The sequence below is a fragment of the Eumetopias jubatus genome, unplaced genomic scaffold (genome assembly GCF_037043125.1).
Source record: "Eumetopias jubatus isolate StellerSeaLion01/CBP00866 unplaced genomic scaffold, mEumJub1_p1.0 scaffold_9, whole genome shotgun sequence".
Taxonomy (NCBI): Eukaryota; Metazoa; Chordata; class Mammalia; order Carnivora; family Otariidae; genus Eumetopias; species Eumetopias jubatus.
Window position 1 is genome coordinate 41,360,779 of NW_028274815.1, and position 14,245 is coordinate 41,375,023.

The 14,245-nt window shown below is 40.8% G+C and overlaps 2 pseudogenes; both read right to left on the minus strand.

Annotated features, from left to right (window-relative positions):
* Positions 1–8,472: 8,472 nt before the first annotated feature.
* Positions 8,473–9,371, minus strand: LOC114223453 (ribonucleoside-diphosphate reductase subunit M2 pseudogene; annotated as a pseudogene).
* Positions 9,372–12,633: 3,262 nt separating this feature from the next.
* On the minus strand, positions 12,634–14,103 carry LOC114223468 (glutathione reductase, mitochondrial pseudogene; annotated as a pseudogene).
* Positions 14,104–14,245: the final 142 nt, after the last annotated feature.

Below are 14,245 nucleotides of genomic sequence, written 5' to 3' on the forward strand. Positions count from 1 at the left end.
GAAATTCATAGGGGAGTGGATCTGAAGGTTGAGTATGTCTATTAGAATGTGGAATTAAAAAAATAAAACTATAATAACTGCACTCTTTACTGTACCTGTTAAAAGTGTAAGCCAGGATGATTTGATAATTTGTTACCTGCTTATAAGATCTGGACTGGACCAGAAAGGGGAAACCCAGTGCAGTAGATGGACCTTATAATGTTAAAAATATCTAGGGTGCCTGGGCAGTTCAGTCGGTTAAGTGTCTGCCCTTGACTCAGGTCATGATGTCCAGGTCCTGGGATGGATCTAGCCCCACATTTGGCTCCCTGCCTAGCAGGGAGTCTGCTTCTCCCTCTCCCTCTGCCCCTCCCCTGCTTGTGCACGCGCACATGCTCTCTCTCTCTCTCAAATGAATAAATAAAATCTTCTAAAAAATTAAAAAAATATTTGCTGCTCCACCTTATGAGAGGAGTATGCTTTCCTCTCCCACTAACATGGGGTGTAGCCTCATGACTTGCTTCGTCCAAAGAAGTATGAGGGAAGTGATGTCTGCCACATTGGAGCATAAGGTTTAAGAGAACTGTGAGGTTTCACTATGTTCTTTTTTCCTTTTGTCTGAAGACTGGCATGTTCTAAACATGCTTCTTAACCTGGGTCTCAGAATGAAGATAATATGAACTAAAGTCATAGACAACCTGCACAGGGCAGTTTAACATGAGGAAGAAATACGCCTTAGTGATGCAAGCCACTGAGCTTTGGTGTATCAAAACTCAGAGTCATCCCAGCCAATATAAGAAAATGTCTTATGTGTTCCATGTTGATATGGGTCAACAAATTGTAGAGGCAATTAAATTATACAAACAAGGAGGATTTATGATGTATAATATGAAAGCTAAGAGTCCAAGATCAAGCATTGTAAATACAAGTGGGTAAACAGAAAAAAATATCACAATGTAAGTAGCAGTACTAAAATGCCAGGGAAATTGTAAAACAACATAATTAAAATGTAAAATCTGATTGATTTTTATAGAGGCTCACCTTCATTTAATGAATGCTTAGGGGACACCTTCTTCAATTGTGGCACTGTGCTAAATCTCCTGAAGACTGTTATCTCAGCCGTGCTCAGGGAAATTGATCCCTGGAAATAAATACCACTTGGAGGTCAGAAGAGGTGGAGAATCTATGATTCCAAAAAGTTTGGGAAAAGCTACAAACTGTATCTCGCTCTTGGAAATTCGTAAGACACACAGGAAAGTAAAGCCTTGAGAATTCCTTTACCAGATACCTGTTTTACTGGATTTATTCCAGTATTTTTTTTTTTTAAGATTTTATTTATTTATCTGAGAGAGAGAGAGAATGAGAGAGAGAGAGCATGAGAGGGAAGAGGGTCAGAGGGAGAAGCAGACTCCCTGCTGAACAGGGAGTCCAATGTGGGACTCGATCCCGGGACTCCAGGATCATGACCTGAGCCGAAGGCAGTTGCTTAACCAACTGAGCTACCCAGGCGCCCTATTCCAGTACTTCTGAACCTTATTTGGACACAGTGGGGGAAATACGATCTTGAGGCATTCAAAGATTTATGAGACATCCTCTATTTCAACTCCCTCCCACGTCCTACTATAGTTAGTAAGGGGTTAGAGAAAGTGTACAGAAGCTTCATAAAGGAATGCATGAGTGGGGGTAAGAGGTAATAAGGAGGGGCCGAGTGTGCAAAGGGCCAGTCCCCAAACTCCAATTCAGAGCATGAGTGCTATTTGGGAAGGAGCACACATTTTAAACCTTGACCCAGTAACAAGGGCATTCCTTTAACATATCACATATGAATTACAACTGTCTCCTGACTGTCCATTTTGTCCTTTACCTCTTCCATTTTATGCTGCCCTGCACATCTCTACTATTTGATCTTTTGAAGGCCATAGCTTAATTTCCTTCTCAAAATCTTCTGTGGTTTTCATTCTCTTCAGGATGATATCCATGTAATTGATTTGTAAGAAGTTTGTATTATCATAATACATGTCTCTACTTGGGTGACTTTTATTACATTGTCACTGAATTCTTCTTTTATAACTATTCATTCATTTAACAAGCATTAACCACGTGTCTGTCCTCTCTGTATTTAGTACGAAGTTAAGCAGTGGGTTTTGTAGAGAAAAAAGCTTGGAGCTTGATGTCAGGCCCCCCACACTCAAATTCAGTTTTCTACTCTCTAGTGATTTAGTTGTCAGTGACCAAATATGAAAAGTAAAAATAATAACACATGTATCTCAGTATCTTACAGATTTAATATGATTAAATTACATGAAAAAACTTCACTAGATGCTTAGATCAAAACAGATCCTCAAACAATGCTAGTTGTTTAATCCAAATCTAAGTATAATATAAGATATACAAAGTGGTGGATTCAGTTCTTGAAGTTTAAGGAATTTAAAGGCAACCTAAGAAGGAATAATATAAATGCAAAAGCAAACAAGGAAAACAAAAACAGAGAAGAATCCAGACTGCATTTAAAAGTATGGGTGGGTGTCCCTTTTTGCATGTTATAGTTTGTCACAGGGTGTTTGAGCTTGCCTCTCGTAATCAGATGTATGGATACAAATCCTGATTTCCTCTCTTGCTAATTCTATGACTTTGAAAAAATTTCATAAACTCCCTGGGCCTCTTCTTTTGTGTAAAACAATTCAGATAAAACCTTACAGAATTGATTTTGAAATTAACCTGTCTTCATGGAAGACATGAATCTTTAAAGAAGAAGCAGAGATATGAGATATCTGAGACGATCAGGCAGCATCCCAAATGGATGAAGAGATGGGAAGGAGAAAGAATTGTGTGCGTGGCTGTGGGGCAATGCTCTTAGAGCAGCAGGCCTGGGACTTGTGGGAAGTGCTGGGAGCCAGGCTATGCCTCATGCAAGAGAGCATGGTCACTGAAGGGTGAAGGCAACAAGAAGGCACCTCCATTATAAATGACAGAGGTGTCCTGGGACGGGCAGGTGAGTGGCTGGTATGGGCCACTGGAACAAACTGGAGACTGCCTCAACTCAAGGTTCAATCCCTACTCAGCTCTATACTTACATGCTCCTCAGTGTGGCCTGATCTTATTTTTTAGAAGCAGCCAGCAGTGAGGAACTTTATGTGGACTTCTAGAACCGTTCATGCTCTTTTACCCCTTTATATATGTAAGCTTGCCTTTTCTTCTGCTCCAATAACCTGCCCCTCCTTTCTCTTTGGCTAAGTTCAATATATCCCACAAGGCTCCCCTCAAATATTTGTCATTTGCTCTTTGGAACTACTTCCTCATCTGAGGGACTCTATCCTCCTCTGTTCTAGCACTGCCCACATTGGATTACAACCTTGAGGCTGGGAGCTGCACCAGGCTGTTCAGCTCACGGTTCCAGGGCTGTCACATACAGACTCCCAGGGGAGAATGAGCAGCTCGGAACTGTGTGCCCGGACATCCCTGAGGGCAGGGCCCACCGTCCCCTGGTTACAATGCCCAGCATAGCATCTGACACAGAACAGTCTTCAATGAGCATGTGCTGCATGTCCGTATTGGGCTGGATTCCTGAGTCCCAGGGGATGATGAGTTTACTGTCCATCTCTGCAGCAGAGGAAACACTGAGAGGAACCAAGTTTCTTTTCAGATTAAAAAAAAAAATGAGCTCAGTTTAGCATAAAAATCACATTTTGAAAATATTTTGGAAAATCATTTTTAAAAATTCCCAATTCTCCTGTGTCAGGTCTACACATTTTTTTTTTTCCTCCTAGTGCTACCAATAAAGTTTTGAAAATACAGATCTCTCTCTCTCTCTCTCTCTCACACACACACACACACACACACACACACACACACACAGACATGCTTATGTATCAGGCAGCTGTATCCATTATCAGGGGGGCATGTTAAGGCTCTGCTCTAGTAGAAGTAAATCTGGAGAAAAAAGAGAAAGAAGCACAGAGTTGGGCCGTGCTGGTGGAGACTCATGGTTTCCATGATAAGAAAGAAGTTTTTATTTTATTTTATTATTTTATTATTTTTTTAAAAGATTTTATTTATTTATTTGACAGAGAGAGACACAGCGAGAGAGGGAACAAGCAGGGGGAGTGGAGAGGGAGAAGCAGGCTTCTCTCTGAGCAGGGAGCCCGATGCAGGGCTGGATCCCAGGACCCTGATCATGACCTGAGCCAAAGGCAGACACTTAACTGAGCCACCCCGGCACCTCAAGAAAGAAGTTTTTAAATGGCAAGGGGTGTCAGAGAGGATATCTTGTGGAGGGAAGCGGGTGGCACCCAGAAAATGCTCTGAGAGAACATGGATGCACCAGCCACATAAAACTTGTCCGATAACACCGTCAGCTTGCAGCAGAGCTATCCAGTCGAGTCCTCATGCTTCCTCTTTTGTTTCCTTCCTGATCTCTCCCTCCTTCTTCCCCTTCCTGTTTGCCTCCCTCCCTCCTTTCCATTAGCCCTTCTCCAATACTTCTTTCCCTTTGTCTTTTCCTCCCCCTTTCCCTCCTCATGTTCTTCCTCCTTTCTTGTTCCCTTCCTTCTTCTTCCTGCCTTTGTTCTTCTCATCTTTCCTCTTTCTCCTCTTTCTTCTCTTAAAGGAATCTCGCTCTAATTGTGGAAGGAAGTGGAGCAGTAGAACTCATTTGAGAGTCAATTTTGCGGGGCTGCGTCTATTCTAGAATATGAAGGCTAATGATAATTTTAAAATATTGTAACATAAACTCTGGCAGATTAATCACATTTTAGTTAATCCCAGTTACTTTTGCAGTGATAACATAATTTCTATCTGTCCTGTGTCACTTTCCTTTAGGCATCTTATGTAATTCAGAATAAGTGGGTTAAGTTTTTAATTAACTATCGTCAGTCAATGAGACAGAACTGCCAGTATCTTCTCATCTGCCTTATTTTTGTCTTTTGAAATAGATTTGAACATAAGGACAATCTCTCTTGTTTGGTTTAATTTTATTCATTAATTTAAATTTTTTTTTAAAGGTGCCCATGTTCCACATATTTGGGACATGATTTAAAATATTTTCTATTTTCAGTGATTAATACAACCATTTCCATGAAATTCAATTATTTCCCAATTAAATCAATTCTCTCTAATCTTAGGATACTAGAATTTCTAGATATTAAATACTCTGTGGCTGTTATTCCATAACAGGCCTGATTAGAATCCATGTGGGTTGTTAAAGCTGCATGTCGTGCTTAAAACTTGACAGTACATATTTTTGTAAAGTGAAGTGGGATGAAAGATATGTAAATGATCAGTTACCATTTTACCTGTGATAAAGGGTTTATTGACTTTTTATATTGTAATTTTAATAGAAAAATGTCACTTTTTAAAACTAATTTATAAATAAACCAACATTCCCATATATGCATGAAGACTTAAGGTTATTAAAATTGCTTTTTTTCCAGTGCACATGAGGTGCATCTGCTATTTTGAGACTCTGCTCTAAATATGCCTAAGTTTATCATCTATTTAGTTTTCCAGCTATATAACTATATAGAACTTCTGTATTACTTTAATGAACTTAAGGCAATTTACATATATGCTTTGTATTTTTTAAAATAGAACTCAGGGGCACCTGGATGGCTCCGTCGATTAAGTGTCTGCCTTCAGCTCAGACCATGATCCCAGGGTCCTGAGATCGAGTCCTGCATCAGGCTCCCTGCTCAGCAGGGAGTCTGCTTCTCCCTCTGCCCCTCCCCCTGCTCCTGTTCTCTCTCTCTAATAAATAAATAAAAATCTTAAAAAAATAAAATAAGTAGAACTTGTGATATTATTTCTACCTTTAAGAATTATAAAATATCTTTCCTGTTCTTGCTCTCATTCTTTCTTATCTATTGCTTATACTCCTTAACATTGTCTCAAACTGCTCCTTAACCCGTAAATGGGACTCCTACACACCTACGGTCATTCATGCTCTATTGGTCTTGATTCATCTCCCATCATATGAATCAGGGGGCTGGATCACTTGGTAACTCCACCCTGGTCCCAGCCACTATCATGTCTTGTCCCAAGGGAGTCTCCCTGTGAATGTCCTCACTTCTGTTGCCCATTTCATCCATCCTATTGAAGAGATGCACAGAATGTGTTAAAATGCATATCTGTTCAACTCCTGAATCCTCCTTCTAATTTGGCAATGGCTTCCTACTGATCTTGGCAGGAAGGCCAGCTGGTCTTTCACAAGATGAGGCCCTGTGATATCTGTGATCTTTGCTTGGTTCTTCAGCTCTCCCTCTCACCACACCAACCCAAAAGCTTAATCCTTTGAACGGCTGCATTTTCCGACAAGCCGAGCTCACCTTTAACCCCGTCTTGGCACATTCTATTCTGTATGCCTTAAATGATTCCACTTCTTTTAGTTCCACATGTTACGAATAAAATAAATACACTTCAAGTTTGTGAAAATAATGTCTCTACTTAAATTGTATTTTTAAAATGAAAATACAAATCTACTAAAGTTGATATTCCATTTCAATTCACTCATTTGAAATAAGAAGGTTTATCTACCTGAAGTGACCGGATCATTTTTTATCTACTCTGTGGACAATTCCTTCTTTTATTCGGTGTACTTAGCTTGTTCATATTTAAAATGATTATTGGTGCCGTTGCATTAATATTTAGCATGCTTATAACTGTTTCTTAAATGTTTCATTTTTTTCTTTGTTTCTACCACTTTGGCTGTCTTCTCTGTTTTTATTTATTTATTTATTTATTTATTTATTTTTCGCGCGGCAAAATCGTTTATTCACTTTTGTGTTGCACAAATGTAAGAACCACATAATCTGGATTTACTTTAGGTAACAATAATTTAAAAAGATAGAAAGCCCCTGTTACAGAAATTGTTAAATTTACTATTTGACAATTTATACAATAAATGAAAAAACTGACAATAGAACAGGCCAGTGATCAGCCAACAAAATACAACAGGTTAACAAATGCAGCCAAAGGATCAGTGCGTATCATCTACCACCTTCCACCTAACATCATGGCTGGGCTGGTTTTTTTGGGGGGGAGGGGAAAGGAGAAGGCAGGGGGAAACTAAGGCAGGTCGATTCAAACTAGCCCTATTAAGTATATTATCATATACTATCAATCTAAAATTACGATGTGACTAGAGCACGTGTTAATATAGCTCATGCAACTCAAGTTTTCTCCTGAAGGTCAGGAATCCAATAAGGTAAATGCGCAGACTGAGGTTGATGCTGGAAGTAACTGCACTGAATTCTAGCTGCTTCAATCATGAACTGCACTAACTGGGCAATTATTTCAAACTATGAACCACAGACATAAAAAGACATACACAGTAAAAAAAAAAATAGTTCTAACTTAAAAAACATGTAGTAAATATAAATGAAATAGGGCAACAGTACCTACTTACAAATTCAACCAAATCGGAATACATGCTCAGCTTTTCGGGGAGCCAACTTCAGTCCTGGTTGTGCCACTTAATTGGAGCAAGATCCTCAGTGGGGCATTTTGTGCAAGGATGATTGGAAATCAATTTACAATATTATCTCAGATCCTATAGCTAAGGAAGGATCTAAAGATCTTCGTTAAGAGCTTGAAGTTGGGGAAAATAAGAGGATCCTGCCCCTCTCACGCCCCCAGGTGACCAGAAGACAGCCTGCATCACATTTCAAGCGCCAATGATTTAAGTCAGAAGCTCCTTTCCCCTTGCTCTCATTCCACAACACTCGACCTGGCCTCCGAAATAAAAACCACAACCTGTCTTCTTTGTGGCACCAACTAGCTAATACCTAGGTATGTGCAGGGCTGACTTTGAAGTCGATCAAAGAGCACATCCATTCATTCTAGAAAATAAAGAATAGAAATTAACGTGCTTGATCTGCACAGGTTTGACAGACTTTGGCCACGTAGTCAATTCCAGACCAGCTCCCATTAGTGGTCAATAGAAGGCTTTGCATGTGGGCTAGAAACCTAAAAATTAGGTTAAATCACGCCTTTATTTCAACAGTACAAACTCTTGTTTATTTGTACGTAAAGTGCCCGTTTTATATACAAATCAGTAAGTAAATTTTAAAATTTGCTTTGAAGCACCGAGGCTGAGCCCTCCCAAGGGCCTCTGAGTAACTGACTGATTAATCCTGCTGGATCTGACTCACTCCAGGGTCCACACACGTTGAGCCCTGACTGCCACTAAGAGCCACGGTGAACTCACGGAGAGCCAGCCTGCCTGCAAAAGCCAAACACGGCCAAGGTCTTTCCTAAGAATCCGAGTAGCTTTTGTCTATGCTTCTTTCTAGGTGAGACAACTAGCATCACTAATCAACAGGCTTGCTTTTGAGGTAGCTACACAGTTTTAACAATACTATTAATGAACGTTATGGAAAATTCATGGGGTAGCTGGTTTGATACACTTCAAGTAGCTGGTTTTTTTTTTTTTTTTTTTTGGATGAGAAAGGGGAAAAAAAATCAGCAAGATGTGCTCTTATTAGCACATCTTCATTTCTCTTAGAAGTCAGCAACCAAGGTAAAAGAATTCTCTGTTGGACTTGACATCACTCCCATCCTCTGATACTTGCCTACTCTCTTCTCAAAGAAGTTAGTCTTCCCTTCCAGTGAAATATTCTCCATAAAGTCAAATGGATCTTCTACTCTGAAAACCTTGCCAAAACCTAGCTCCAGCATAAGTCGGTCTGCCACGAACTCAATATACTGCTTCATTAATGTGCAATTCATCCCAATGAGCTTCACAGGCAAGGCCTCCGTGAGGAACTCCTGCTCTATCCGAACGGCATTAATAATTATTTCCTTCACTCTCTGCTCAGAAGGTTTGTGGACCAGGTGTTTGAACATCAGGCAGGCAAAGTCACAGTGTAAACCCTCATCTCTGCTAATAAGTTCATTGGAAAAGGCGAGGCCAGGCATCAGGCCGCGTTTCTTGAGCCAGAATAACGACGCAAAAGAACCAGGAAAGAGGATTCCTTCCACAGCAGCAAAAGCCACAACCCGTTCCCCGTAGGCCCAGTCCAACGCAAGGCCCAATCTGCCTTCTTCTTTACACAAGGCATTGTCTCGATGGCGTTGAAGAGAAATTCCCTTTCTTTGGAATCTTTAATAATAAGTGTCAGCGAGGAGAGACTGTACATCTCAGAATGGATGTTTTCCATGGCAAATTGGAAGCCACAGAAACAGCGGGCTTCTGTAATCTGAACTTCTTGGCTAAACCGCTCCACCAAGTTTTCATTTACGATGCCATCACTCGCTGCAAAGAAAGCCAGAACGTGGGATATAAAGTCTCTCTCCTCAGGCTTCAGGGATTCCCGGGGCTGAATGTCCTTGGAAAGAGCCACCTTTTCAGCTGTCCAAAAGGAAGCCTCAGCTTTCTTATACATCTGCCAAATATCGCGGTACTCGATGGGGAAGATGACAGAGTGACGAGGGTTTTCTCTCAGTAGTGGCTCGTCCTCCACGCGGCGGCCAAGCACCTTAGTTTTCGGCTCGGCGGGCTCCGGGGAGATCCTCCCGGCGGTGTTGCCGGCCAGCACGCGGGTCCCGCTGAGCCTCGGGGGCGTGTTCTCCGTGTCCGCCAGGCTGAGCCCCTTGAGGGGCGAGAGCTGAAGCCGCTGCTGCTGCTGGGGGTCCACGATGGTGGCGAGCGGGACGCGGACGGAGAACGTGGCGGCGGCGAGGGGCTACGGCAGTGGAGGCGGCGCACAGGTCCTAGTTGTCTTCTCTGTTTTTAATTGAGCATTTTACATGATTCTGTTTTATCTTCTCTCTTAGCATATCAGTCATACTTCTTTTAAAAACTATTTTGGTGGTTGCTCTCAGGTTTACAACTAATCTAAGTCCACCTTCAAATAACACTACACCACTTCATGACTAGTGCAGGTGCTCTATAATAGGGAATTCTCAATTTCTCCCCCTAGTTCCTTATTACATTGCTGTAAGTAATTTTCATAGAGGGATTGATTTAGAATAGTCATTTAAGGTATTATAATCTATTGGAATTTCCATCTTATAGATAAGCAAATTGAAGTTGACAGAGAACAAGGGGAGAAAACAGATTGGGTATCTTATATCTCTTTGAACCCAATAAAAGGGATCTTGCCAAGGCCTTAAAATAATTTCACCATGAACACTTTAATTGCTATCTCTTGGAGATGTGGGCTGGACCATCTGGACTGGCTGAAGACCATTTACAAAATAAATGAATCTACCAGATTCATAACATGGTTCCTCATCAGAACTTGATCACAATCAGCAAACACATGAATGCTCGTACACAAACACACAATGGCTCTCCATTAGACATGAATGCTCCTTCCAATCAAGACTGGGTTTGCTTTCATTCTTATATTAAATTTATTAAACTGGTGATTAACCCATCAAAGACCATTTTTTAAAATTATGTTTTTGTCCCTAAGATTCAGCCACACAGTCTTGGCTTCCTGTCATGTCCCACTGGTCAATTCTGATTATCAAAGGAACTGGTATGCTTTTTGGTAAAGCCCAGAATGTCTTCCACATTCCCCATTGCTTCATAGAGCAGGCATTGGCTTTCCTTTATTCTACATAGTAAGAGATATTTCATAAATCTTAAATCCTCCATTAACATTTCTTGATTTATGCCCAAGTATTTGTTTTCAGTTACCTTATTAGTCACCTTAGTCATGCTTATTCAATTACAGGTTCCCATACTTCTTATTTGGCCAACTTGTACAGCTTTTTAAATTTCTCATCTTCCAGCTTTTAAAATAAAAACTGGTGAGTCCCAGGAATGAGTGACAGAGGCAGGCACTCAAGCTTTCATTATCAGGTTTACAAAACAAAATATTTTATATGTTGGGAACTCTGATAGTATATCAGAATAAAAGGAAGAATTTTTTGAGGATTTCCTGGTAAAGGACTCAAAAAAGAATGACTTTAATTATCTAGTTTGTATATACACCAATCTTGAAGATGGTGTGAAATTTTTAATTGCATAGGAGATACAACGATGCAATTATGACCTCTTTGGTCAATGCTGAATAGCTTCAGATGGAACATTTACTGATGCTTTGGGGTTATATTTACTCCGGGAGAAGCTGTGGTAAAGATGATCACAGCATAGCTTTGTCATTCTTTTTAAAGACCTTTGCGGTTGGACTTTTAAAATGCTTTAGGTGTAAGAGTGGAAAAGCACCCAACATATACGGGAAAGTTAAATGGTTGCTATTGAAAAGAGCAAACAACATCTTCCTGAATATAAATCATCTTCATTCATTTGCTTACAATGATTTCCTTACTTGAAGTGACTTCTCTATCTTGGTAGACTCTTTGTTATCCTTCAGTAAAGGATAAATATCATCCTGCTTAGACGTAACTCTTTGCTGAAACCTTCTCCAGTTGTCCTCCTCACTCAAATTGCTATATATTCACTCACTCACCCATTCATTTATTCACTCATTTACCCACTCATTCATTCAATAGGTTTCTAGATCATCTACCAGGAGTTAGGGCCAGAAATTCCAATAAGATTATCTACCCTCCAGAAGTATATAATGTATTCAGAGGATACACATGTTGAGAAAAATAAGTCAAATCTTCTATTAAAGAAGTCATTATGAAGGATAAAGAGGTTGCAAAGTCGAGGACTATTAACAACCTTGGGAACTACAAAGGTGTCATAGAGAAGGAGGTATTTGTGATTATCTTGAGGAATGTATACATTTGGCCAATGCAGCTGAAGTTGTGGTAGCCTGTCTATGTTTTTTGTCTTTACAACATCAGTGCCTACTGGCCAAACCCATGATAAGCTGGACATGCTGGGAATGAACCATTCTCTTAAAGCAGCCATCAAGTCACAGATACATGGTTTACAATCAGGAGAAAGGTCTGGGACAGAGTGTTAAGTACAGGAGTTGGTGGATAAATACTACACCTCTCCTACCCATGGCTGAGATAACTCTGAGGAATGTGTACCATACTGATTAGGAGTCATCCAGCGAGCAAAAACTCCAGTTACTCACAGTATTAACTAACTTTATAATGTACACTTATTAGCTGACTTCCCTTTCCTGTCTCACTTCCCTATTTTCTTACTTCCCAAATGAACTACCTGTATTTTTAAAAGTAAAATCAAGACTCTTATACCTCTATGAAATGAACACATATCACATACTACCTTATTTTTTTTTCATCTCATAAAAGGAACATGATTTTTAATCATTTAAAGCAAAAGAAATAAAGTAGGGAAGGTGGTCTCTCATGTCACACGCTTTTGGAGAAAGGTCACATCACTGAAGCAGCTTTGCAATATGCAGACCTGCTGTCATCTTCATCTATAAAAATCAGCAAGCGATATTCATTCAAACACCTTAATTAACCATACTTCATATAGTTTTTTAGCTGGGAGGAGGCTCAAACAAAAACAAAACAGAACAAAACAAAAAACCAGCTAGCACAGAGCTGTCAATAAAAAATTAAAAAAAACAAAACTTTAAAATATTGTGAGGTGCAATCAAATGAAAATTAACCCTGGATGACAAAACAACTTTCTAATTACATAAATAAGTCCTACTACACACTGAAAAATTTCCACTATCAGAATTTCCTGATTACAATAAAGAAATACATAAAATGGGAACGGTGGTAAGTAAACGTGGTAATTTGGTTCTTTTTGGGTCTCCTGGTCCAGCTGCCCACCATACAAGTCTCTGGGTTTTCAACGAAGCGTGACCAGTTCTTCTGAAGAGGTAAGGTGAATAGCAACCGTGTTGTCAAAGTCAGCTTTTGTTGCTCCCATTTTAACTGCAACAGCAAAACCCTGCAGCATTTCATCACACCCGATTTCTTGCATATGGATCCCAACCACCTTTTCCTTGGCGGTGGCACAAACGATTTTCATCACACATTTTGTTTTCCTTTTGGTAACCGCGTGATACATTGGGGTAAAGGTGGTTGAATAGGTCTTCACATTTTCTTTTCCATATTTATAAATGGCCTCATCTTCCGTGAGTCCCACTGTCCCAGTCGGGGGGTGGCTGAAGACGACCGTGGGGATGTTTTCATAGTCTAATTTGGAATCTTCTTTGCATTCAAAAAGTCTATGGGCAAGTTTTCGGCCAGCAGCTATGGCAACTGGAGTAAGAAGAGCTTTTCCACACACGTCCCCAACTGCATAGATGCCTTTTACGCTGGTATTCTGGAATTCATCTACGATGATATGACCTTTGTCATCAGTTTGAATCCCCACTTTGTTTAAATTCAGGCCACTGGAGTTTGGGTCCCGCCAATGGCCCATAGCAGGCAGTCAACATCTGGAATCGTGGTCAAGGTGGGTTTCCTACCAGGAACTGAAGTAATCATGCAAACTTCCAAGCCTGAAGAAGTCTTTTTAACTTCCTTGACCTGTGAGTACTTCAGGCCTTCTATGCCAGAATTCTCCAGCTCTTCAGTGCAGTTTGAACTGATAATTGAATCAAAATTTCTAAGTACCTTATCATGCCGTATCATTAGTGATGTCTTTGAGCCCAGAGCGGAAAGAATCCCAGCTATCTCTACAGCAATGTTGCCTGCACCAACAGTGACACTGCGGCCAGGCAATTCTTCCAGTTGGAAAAATCCATCACCGGTTATTCCTAGGCAGGCACCGGGGATCTGGCTCTCCTGAGGACGGGAGCCTGTGGCAATCAGGATGTGAGGAGCAGTGTATTTGTTCCCATTGACCTCTACTGTGGGCTTGGGATCACATGTGAACGCTGCGTGGCCATGGATGATTTCTATATGGGACTTGGTTAGATTATTTTGATAGATGGTATTCAGGCGGCTCAAAAAGGCATCACGCTTTTCCTTTATGACATGCCAATTGAATTTACTCTCACAACTTTGAAAGCTGTAATCAATGTGATCGTGCATGAATTCAGAATGGACAGCTGTGTTCCACATTACCTTTTTGGGTACACATCCAACATTCACACATGCGCCACCCAGCTTGTGGCTCTCCACCACGGCGGCCCTAGCGCCCAGCTCGGCCGCCCTGTGCGTGCTGGCCAGCCCGCCCGAGCCGCCCCTGATCACCAGGTAGTTGTAAGAAGCTGAGACGCAGGCGGCGGGCGGCGGGTGCTGCAGCTGCGGCTCCTCCCTGCATGCCATGGCGCGGGAGCCACATACTACCTTATTGATTAATGAGGGAAATGAGGGCACTGGTGAGATGTCACACTGGGTCAAAGGTAGGATTGCCAGATGCTTAGTCAAATTTGAATTGCAGACAAAAAACTTATATTTTTTTAGGATAAGT